Genomic DNA, 10727 nt, shown 5'->3' with positions numbered 1-10727 from the left:
GCTTAAAGAAAAATAAGCTTTAATATCAATAGCATACTTACGTAAAACTGAAAGGATTTTCTTTCATCTGGTAAAAGGACAAAGTTTTCTTGGACTACTGGTCTGTTCTTGATGGGAGTGTGAACAGTTCTTCTTAGCTTTTAATTAATCTACCTAGAAAACAAAGATTCTTTGCTTTATCAAAATAATTTCTGTGTTTCATGTTGTCTTTATAAGGTATTTTTTTTTTGTTGAGGAAGATTAGCCCTGAGCTAACATCTGCTGCCAATCCTCCTCTTTTTGCTGAGGAAGACTGGCCCTCAGCTAACATCCATGCCCATCTTCCTCTACTTTATATGTGGGACGCCTACCACAGCATGGCTTGCCAGGTGGTGCCATGTCCACACCCGGGATCCAAACCAGTGAACCCCAGGCCGCCAAAGCAGAATGTGCACACTTAACCGCTGCACCACTGGGCCAGCCCCTATCAGGTCTTTGATTACTAAAGAAAACTGAGTTGTCTCTATTAAAAGAGCTAATTTTTTTTTACAACTATGTAACTTTCTGCATTTGCCTTTGAAGTCTTTGTCACTTTGGTTAAATGGATAACTAAGCATTGTTTCCAGTGCCCTATGGTCCTATTTAATCAAATGTTTTAAAACCTTTTGACGTCTTTGACAAAATTCTCAAAAATCAAATTCTAAGTGAAGTCTTGTTGACCTTGAACTAACTTTGGGGTTTTCCAGAGGGCCCTTGGAACATCTCACTTTTTTTTTTTTTCTGAGGAAGAGTAGCCCTGAGCTAACATCTGTGCTGATCTTCCTCTATTTTACATGTGGGACACCGCCACAGCATGGCTGATGAGTGGTGTAGGTCTGTGCCTGGGATCCGAATCCAAGAACCCGGGCCACCAAAGCAGAGTGTGCCAAACTTAACCCCAGAACATCTCAAAAGGTGTGTTCTCTCTCCTTATAAAAGAGAGATATTAAACTAATTAGGCTTATTTGATACTTCAAATTACTTGGGAAGCATTGTCAAAGAAGAGTTGACACTAAACTTTCTTTAGGGTACATTTGTATAAAATTCCTAAAAATCTGATATGCTCTGGTATAATGTTATCAGTCAAAATTTTAAAAGGTATGTCACAGAAATAACAAGACTTCCTTGTCAATTGCATTATAATCAACTCTCATCAGATCTTTAACCATGACCGTTTTTAAGACTTTTGTCATTTATAGGCTGTTATTTTTTTACTCTGATGCTTTTGCAAAAGTGCTTCATCTTCAAGGAGATTCATGGGAAAGTCTCAGCCAAGTACAAGTTTTTCATAATTTGCCTTCATGTGGGAGGGTCAGCAATGGACCTTCCAGGTGTTTCCCCAAGTTTCCCCACACAGCCCCTCCACATCTCATGGGGTGGTCGCCCGAGACCCCTCCCTGTTCTCCTTCCCCGTGTCAGTGAAATGGGCCCATTACACTGATGGTATAATATTAACATGTGAAGATTTGCCTCTGCTGAGGACACTCTGCAGACTTTGCAAGGGAGAGGATGGGCAGTGAACCCACAGAAAATTCAAGGCCCAGCCACCGCTATAGAGTTTTTGGGAGCTGTTTGGTTGGGTAAGATGTACATTGTCCCAGAAGCTGTGATTGATAAGGTATGAGCCTATCCAACCCTGAGAATGTGGAAGAGGGGTGAGCCTTTTTGGGGATGGGGGGGTTTGAAGGACTTTTATTCCCCACGTGGCACAGGGCCGCCATCCCTTATGTCGCCTGGTAAGAACGGGCACATGTGGGTCTGGGGATCAGAGCAGCACGCCACCCTTGAAAAGACAACGATACTAGTGAACAGATTGAAGCTCTGGGCATCTCCCGAGCAGGGCTGCCTCTTGGTCAGATGTGGCTGTGACTCCGGGTCAGGCACTGCGGCAGAGACAAGAGGCGGGGACAGTGCCCCTAGGATTTTGGTCCCAGGTCTGGGAGGGGGCAGAAAGCTGACATAACCCACAGAGCAAGAGCTCCCAGCAGTGTACACAGCGCTGCTCCGGGTAGAGCCTCTCACGAAGGAACGGCATGTCGTGGTAAGAACTTCCCTTCTTATCGAGGCGGGGTTGAGAATATGTTCCATCGACCCACCTCTGCCATGCCTCAAACCCCCACATTGACTAAGTGGCATGCCTCTTTGTAGCAGAGGGGCACCCTCTCCACCAGCCTGCTGTCTCTAGAAACGTGGGGGCTCCTGGCCCTGTACGGGATGTAGATCTTCCAGATGCCCCAGCCCCTATTCCTGTGGTGGTCCCTGCAGCCTGTAGAGAGGGATTGGGGTCAATTCCCGCTGATGCCCAGTATACAAATGCCTGGAATCAGGAACAAACACAGCAGCCAGTAGGCTGTACTCACTGACCGTCGGGCTCTTCTAAAGGGACTAACCCTGTGGCTGGGACAATGGGAAGCCCAAGGGGTGGGTGATCATGAATACGCCCCTGTGGGGTCAGGATGTGTGGAGGGACATTTGGGTTCACCTGCAAGAGCCTGAGGCAGTCCTCGCTGTCTTCCATGTCTGGGGTCATGAGGCGCTGACACCCCCTGACAGTCAGAAAGCTGATGCCCCAGCTCAGGGACCAGCCCTGGCAATCGACCCTTCAGTAGATACAGCAGGTTGGGTGCGTAGAAAGAGTGGTCACCGCCATGCCCGCATGGGATGGCGTATTGCCCAGGATGCCATTTGCCCTTGAAACACAGTGGCCCGGTTAATGAAGTAGCAGCATGTCCTGTATGTTCTAAACACCCAAGGCAGCTGCCTAAGGAGCCTGCCGTCCACTGGAGCTCCCAACTGGTGAGGAATTGGCAAATGGGTTATATCGGCCCCCTCCCCATGCGTGAGGGCTCTAAATACGCCTTGGTTTGTGTGGACACCGCTTCTGGTTAACCCCAGTTTTCCTTGCTGTGTAGACCAGGCTGCCACTATGAGTGGATTAGAGAAGCTGAGTCCCATGGATGGATGCCCTCGTTGATTAGACAGTGACTGAGGGTCACATTTCAAGGTTATGATGCGCAAGACGGGACAAAAGAACATGACATTGGGTGGGGGTTCCATCTCCCCTATAAGCCTCCAGCACCAGGGTTGGTAGGAAGGGAAAATGGAACTTTAAAGCAGCAGATTAAATAGCTGACAGGTGAGGCCTCCTTGGCCGGGCGAGCTAAGTACCGTCCCAGGCCTCAGTAGATTTGAGCGATCAGCCAGCAGGGCCTGCTGCCTCATGTGCCAGACTGGGGACCCTGCTGAGGCACTCAGCGCCATAAAGGATGGAAGTCTGGGGAAACAGCCACCGCCCAACTCTCGCCGTGGACCAGTGTGCTATGCTGCTGAGAACACGTGCCCGTCATGCCAGGGAAGGCGGATCTACTGGAGCTTTAGTGAAATGTCGCACTGAGACGGGCGAGTTACTTCGCATCCCTGGGTGAGCGGGAGCGACACAACCTCTGCTGGGATCCCATTGTCCTGCTGCAAGCTGGACCTGTTGAAATGCACTATTCCTGGAAAGCAACACAAACCATTGAAAGAGGGGAGACCGTGGGGGTCCTGGTCTGGCGTATCCCACCCCTAGTCCATCTCGTCAGGCCTGACAGTGCTGCTTCCCCCGGACGACATGTATGATTCGCACAACCTGGTCAAGTTCCTAAAGCTGCCAACCCCCCTCTCCTCGAGGCCAGGTGGGCACATTCTCTTTCCCACCGGTACGATCATTTGGCCACCATCTTTGTCCCCTCCATTGGCCTGGAGGATGCTGTAGCTCACACAGAAGCCCTTACTGAGTTCACCCAACAAGCCTTAAATGACACCCAACAGAGCCTGTCCTTACTGGACCCTGAAATGTCTTCAATGGAAACGCTGTCCTCCAAAAGAGGATGGCCTTGGACCCTATTACTGCCTTACAAGGAGGCTCCTGGGCCGTTAGCCAAACAGATTGTTGTGTTCAGATCTGATGAGTCTGCTAATGTGTCGTCTTTATTAAATCACATAAGGGCACGAGTGAACGCCCTGAGTGATCCGATCCCAGCCTAGAGGACTTAGTAAGTCAGTGGTTTGGGTCATGGGGCTCTTGGTGGAAAAAATTGTCACTCATTTTGGAAATCCTGATTTTAATCTGTGTTTTCTCTTGCATGTGCCTGTATTGTTGCTGTGGGATCTGCCCCCAATATAGTCAGACAGCTGCCAAATGAGCCCCCTCCATGGCCGCAAAACCCCTTGCTGAGGCTCAGGTCACATTGTGGAAGAGGGGGCTTGTGAGATTGTGAGAGCCGGTCACAAGGGGGGCAGTGTTGGAGGAGGTCATCGGGAGGATGTGACCGCCCATTGACCCGAGAGCTGGACTTGGGCAATCAGAGGCTCCTCCCTCCCTCCGCTGTGCTTGGAATGTACTTCTGCCCACAGTTCCCCCAGTGGGAGCTGTTCCAAGACACAAGCCTTAAGAAAGCAAAGTGTTGTTGAGACCATCTGGACGGTAGACGTGACCGAGCCCAGTTAAGTGTCTAGATCAACTTCCAAGATTCTGGTGGGTGGGTGCGGAGATCCACTCGTCTAGCAGCTGCCCAAGACAAGCCTGGCAAGTAAGTTCCCTTGCTTATTAAACCTGCCACCCCCCAATCTGGAGAGTTCTGCCTCTTTCTTCGGTCTCTCCCTGCCCTCTGTTTACAAACCAACAATGCCACAACCTTAGGAGGTAAAGATTGCATTATCAGCATCCCCTTTTTACAGAATAAGACTCAGAGATAGGGGGATTTGCCCAAGGCCACACAGCTAAGAAATGGCAGAGCCAGGATTGGGACCCAGGCCATCTGTCTCCTGAGCACATTTATGCTCCCAACCTCTGAACCAAATCAGCTGTGATGAGAGAGGATCCACATCAAACATCAGCTTCCCGTGGGCAGGAATTTTGGGTGCCCTGTTCACTGCTGAATCCACGGTGCCTACAACGGGGCCTGGCACAGAGTGGTACCCAATAAATATTTGTTGAACGAAGGAATTAAAATAAAGACTGAATTTTCATCCAGTTTATTACTATTATTATTAAATAAGTGACGCCATGGTACAACTACTTTGGAAAATAGCTTGGCAGTTTCTTAAAAAGTTAAATATATACCCACCATATGATCCAGGCACCTACTCCTAGGTATATACGCTGGAGAAATGAAAGCATATGTCCACACAAAGATTTGTACACAGATGTTCACAGCACCTTTATCTGAAATCACCAAAAACCGGAAACAACCCACATGTCCATCAACAGGTGACTTTTGATAATTTTGATAATTTGATAAATTATGGTGACTTGGTAAACAAACCATTCCATGCAATGCATTGGTACTCAGAAATAAAAAGAATGAATTATTGTCGAACATGTATGAACCTCAAAATAATTGTGTTGAATGGAAAAAGCCAGACATGAGAATATACTATACAATTTCATTCTAGAAAATACAAATGAACCGAGAGTGACAGAAAGCAGATTAGAGGTCGTCCGGGGATGTGTGATGTGTGTGGAGGATGAGGGGTGGAGAGTTTGCCAGAGGCGTGAGGAAACTTGAGGATGATGGGTGTGTTCATTACCTTATGGTCATTATTTTGATCGTGGCGGCGGTTTCACAGGTTTATACATAAGTCAAAACTCATCACCTTGTATATTTTAAACGTGTGGTTTCTTGTATGTCAGTTACACATCAGTAAAGCTGGAAAAAAAAGTGCCACAACTGTGTAATGAGACTAAGAGGTTTCCCTCTCTGGGGCCGGTTTTACCCATTGGCCCCTGGGGGCATCTGAGTTTTCAATCTGAGGTTAATAGACCATGAAGTTATTTCCACATGGAGCCCTAAAGGGGCTTAAAAAAAAAAAAAAAAAAAAAAGAGAAAGTTGGCTTATTTCTGCTTTCGAGATTGTCACGTTTCTCTCCTGAGCCCACAGGGAACCAGTTTCTTGAATGGGGGAAGTGAAAAATGAGAACATGCATATGAAAAAAAAGACACTTAGCAGATGGGAACATGGCTGGCTACCCCAGTCCCAGGTGGGAAGGCGGAGTGTGTGGTGAAGACGCAGGAGGAGGGTGGATGTGGCGGGAAAGTGGCTGTGGTTTTCTCAGGAAGCAAGAACAAGCCCATTGCTGAGGGCAAGGAGGAGGAAGGAGTGTTGCAGGTTCGAGTGGAAGGTCTGATATGTCATCTGGGAGAGCCAAGGGACCAGGGACACAGGCAGATTTGCTGAGCAGCATTTTGGGGCCACTCCAAGTCAGTGGGAGTGAATTTTAGGCGAGACCAGTTAGCATGGGTGTGTGTTTTTCTCCATCCACATTCAGTTGCACAGATGCAGCCATGCGATACATGGAGCCTTAGATTTAACAAGGGTTGTGGTTCTGCCAGAAGAGCAGGGTGGAGGGGGGGAAGTGTATGGTGAATGTGTGTAAGAGGGTGATTATTATAACAGTTGGTCAACGAATTTAATCCGTGTGAAGACATGAGGGGGCCGAGGGGTTGTGGAAAGGTGGTAGGGCTAACGGATTGTTGGAGTTGAGGTTTTGGGGGAATGATCTAGAAGGAAAGGATATGATGGGCCGTGAGTGATACATATGAAATTGGTGCAGTTATTGAAACAAAGTCTAGGCATGCCCATGGGAGGAAGGGCCTGGGGGAGGACAGGATCACTGGAGGAGAGAAGGTCTAGGAACCGAGAGGCCAGGACGGTCCGAGGATCACCTACCTGGATGTGGAAATCACCAGGAACGATGATAGGAGCAGCAGGAGTGCTGGTGAGCTGGCAGCTAAAACCATGGAGAAGTGAGGAATAGGGATCACCAACTGATAAATAAACAAAATGTGGCACGTACAGACAGTAGAATATTCCTTGGCCACAGAAAGGAACGAAGTACATCCTATAACATGGGTGAACCTTGAAAATGTGCTAAGGGGCCAGACACAGCAGGTAACATATTGTATGATTCCATTTATATGAAATGTCCAGAATAGGAAAACCCATAGAGGTAGAAAGTAGGTTGGTGGTCGCTAGGGGTTGAAGGGAGGTATGGAGCTTCTTTTGGGGGTGACAAAAACATTCTGGAATTAGACAGTGGTGATGGCTGCACAACTTCGTCAATATACTAAAAACCACTAAATTGCACACTTTAGAAGAGTGAATTTTGGGGCTGGCCCCGTGGCCGAGTGGTTAAGTTCGTGCGCTCTGCTGCAGGCAGCCCAGTGTTTCGTTGGTTCGAATCCTGGGTGCGGACACGGCACTGCTCATCAAACCATGCTGAGCCAGCATCCCACATGCCACAACTAGAAGGACCCACAACGAAGAATATACAACTATGTACTGGGGGGCTTTGGGGAGAAAAAGGAAAAAAATAAAATCTTAAAAAAAAAAAAGAAGAGAATTTTATGGTATGTGAATTATATCTCAATAAAGACGTTATTTTTAAAAAATCTGATCTGTCATTCTCAGGTTTTTTTCCCCTTATTCTTGACCAAAACACTTCCATTTACAACTGTAAGGTACAATATGAATTCCGTGATTTCTTGAAATTCTCACCTGGCTCTTGTAAAGAGTTGAATCTACACTTTCAGTCTTCATCATCAGAAAGGATGCCTAATTCTTCATCCTTTGACTGGGAAGGGTCTGGGTGTGGAAAGTGACACAGCACGGCATCTGAGTCGTGCCAAAAGCACCGGAGAATCCAGAGCCACATAGTCAACTGAAGAACTCGGCCTGCATGCCTGGGATCAGGTCAGCTGGGGAAACTGTTATGGGGCTCAATACGTACACCACTGCCAGCAGGACAGACTCCACCACCTTCAGCTGCCTGCACGCTGTGGCCTCTGAATAGATGACATGTGATGTGAGCCAAAGGTGCCAATCGCGTCAGAGTTGACGTGCCAGCCCCTGGTCACTCTGGGTTTTAAACCCTCTGGTGGTTCCTTTTTCAGACCAAAGTCCTCACCCTCACCACCTCCCACTAGGCCCCACGCACCTGTTCCCATCACCTCTCCCAACCTGTCTCCTCTTACACACCCCGAAACTTGCTCCACCCCGTCACACTGGCTTTCCTTCAGTTCTTACTTCAGGGCATTTGCATTTGCTGTTCCCTCTGCCTGGAATGCTCTTTCCCCAGCTATTTCCATGGCATGTAAATACACACACACACACACACACACACACACACACGTGTATATATATGACAGACTCACTTTCAATGAGAGAAATATAAAGTAAATGTAAATTAAAGCCAGATTTTACCCTTTAGATTGTAAAAATGTAAATGTAAAAAAAATTTGCAGTGTTTTTGAGATAGTGGAGAAACAGGTATTTTTATATAGTAATGTTGGGAACTCAAACTGTTACAGTATTAATGGAAGGTAATTTGGTGAAATCTCACAAAATGCAAAATGTACCAATTGGCAATTATTTTAGCAATCAACAACAAAGCGATAACTAAAAACTCTATGTGTGGGGGTCTGGCCCCATGGCTGAGTGGTTAAGTTCGTGTGCTCTGCTTCAGCGGCCCAGGGTTTCACTGGTTCAGATCCTGGGCACAGACCTAGCACTGCTCACCAAGCCATGCTAAGGCAGCGTCCCCACATAGCACAACTAGAAGGACCTACAACTAGAATATACAACTATGTACTGGGGGTCTTTGGGGAGAAGAAGAAGAAAAAAAAACCTCTTATGTTTGGGAGAAATTAAAATGGAAATTATAAAACATTTAAAGCTGTAGGATGCAGCTAAATCAGTATGGAGAGGGAAATTCATAGCCTCAAATGGTTGTATCTGAAAAGAAGAAAAGCTTTGAATTCATCAGCTTTTCCAATTTAAGAAGTCTTGAAAGAGAACAGCAGAAGAAACCCAAAGAAAGAAAGAGAGAACAAATGTAATACTGAAGAGTAATTCATACAATAAAAGGTACATACTCTTTGAGTCAGCACTTCTCAGCATTTCTTCTAGAGATATATTTGCATATATGGAAATCAATGTATGTACCAGTCTGGCCATTGCAGCATTATTTGTGGTAGCAGAAGCCTGAGGACAACCTCAGTGGCCACCCATAAGATAGATTATGGGACTTCCATCCAAGGAAAACTATCCAGACATTAAAAAGAATGAGAAATTCTCAGTTACTGCTGGTGAGAACATACAGTACAGACATTTTGGAAAACAATTTGACATTATCCAGTAATGTTGAAGGCAGATGATCCTATGACCCAGCCATCCCACTCCTAGGTATGTGCCCTGAAAACTCCCACACATGTGCACGAAAAGACTATACTAGGAAGGTCCAAGGAGCATTTCTTTTCTTTTCTTTTCTTTTTTCCACAGTCCCCTCTGTTACTTTATTGTTTACAAAACAAATGGCTCCGGGAGGAAGGAACACAAAAGACTTACACTTACAGTGGCGAATATAGAGGGGGAAAAGGCTAGCTTTAAAATATTTGAAAATCACCGATTATGTGAAAATGCTGCTTCTGGGCACCTCGGCCGTGGCTGAGGCACCAACATCAGCACAACAGAAAAGTCTCAACTTCGAGACTGTCTCTCCACACTTTCATTTCTCTGTATTTTTAAAAACACGCAGCCCTCACATCACGATCTTTTATCAGGGAGCTCAGCCAGCCAGTGGGAGCCGATTTCGAGAGAAATGTGTCACATTCAATAATTTATATTCTGTTCTTTTGCTATTTGTTTTATGGTGGAAGAAACAGACAACCAGCGCAAGAAAGAGTGATCCTAGAAAGGATCAACAGAGTCTTTGTAAACAACGCCCGCCTTCAACTTGTCACTCCACTACCTGAACCCTGGAGCACCAACCCTCCAGTTTTAAAACCTTTTCCCTCTCTATTGATAAGCTATAATCAAATTAGCTTAGATGATCATATCTTCCATTGTCGCATTGTGGATGCCTTCACGGAGGCTGTGATTGCAGGAAGTTTCACAGTCAAGACCATGTGCCCAACAAAGCACCTATAGGCAGTTCCAATTTTCTTTCAAGATGGACGTATAAAATTGCGTAAAATGCAGAAGTAGGGGGAAAAAAAGGGAAAGAGGGAACCTTACTGGGTTCTCTCCTAGCAGCTATATTAACGTTTCAAAGTGGGAAAAGTCTGCGAGGGATCAACTCAGTAACAGTCAGAGCCTAACAGGCCTTTCCCCGGCCATCCCTGACCCTCTACATTGCCATGGGGGTAGGCAGCTTCTGGGGGAGGAGCTCTGTGAGCGGATGCAAGGGGCCCTTCTCAGCTTAGGTGGTGGCTGACCTCTGTGCCAAACCCCACTCTGCCTCTACTGTGGAGTATGGAGAAGAGACCAAGCATTTTTCTCTCGATACCAAATATTTAGGAACCACTCAAATGACCGCTATCGGCACAATGGATAAATTGGGATACGTCCATACAGTGAGTTAACTAAGAGATATTCCAATCATCACAGAGGAGTCTCAAAAGTATAATACAAACAGTATGATTCCATTTTTATTAGGGCCCCAAACTGGGAAAACAAAACGATAGATTGCTTTCAAATCCATAAAACCGTAAAGAAAAGGAAGGACTTAGAAAGACAAAATTGAGGGCAGTGGTTATGTCTGAGTACAGAGATGGTGATGCAATTCAAGAAGGACATGGAGAGGCCTCGAAGGCGTTGCTAATATTTTAGATGTTAAGCTGAGGGGTGAACATCTGGGTATATTTTATTACAACTTTTAAGCAACACCT

Source organism: Equus asinus, chromosome 26 (genome assembly GCF_041296235.1).
Source record: "Equus asinus isolate D_3611 breed Donkey chromosome 26, EquAss-T2T_v2, whole genome shotgun sequence".
Lineage (NCBI taxonomy): Eukaryota > Metazoa > Chordata > Mammalia > Perissodactyla > Equidae > Equus > Equus asinus.
This window is presented reverse-complemented; position numbering follows the sequence as displayed.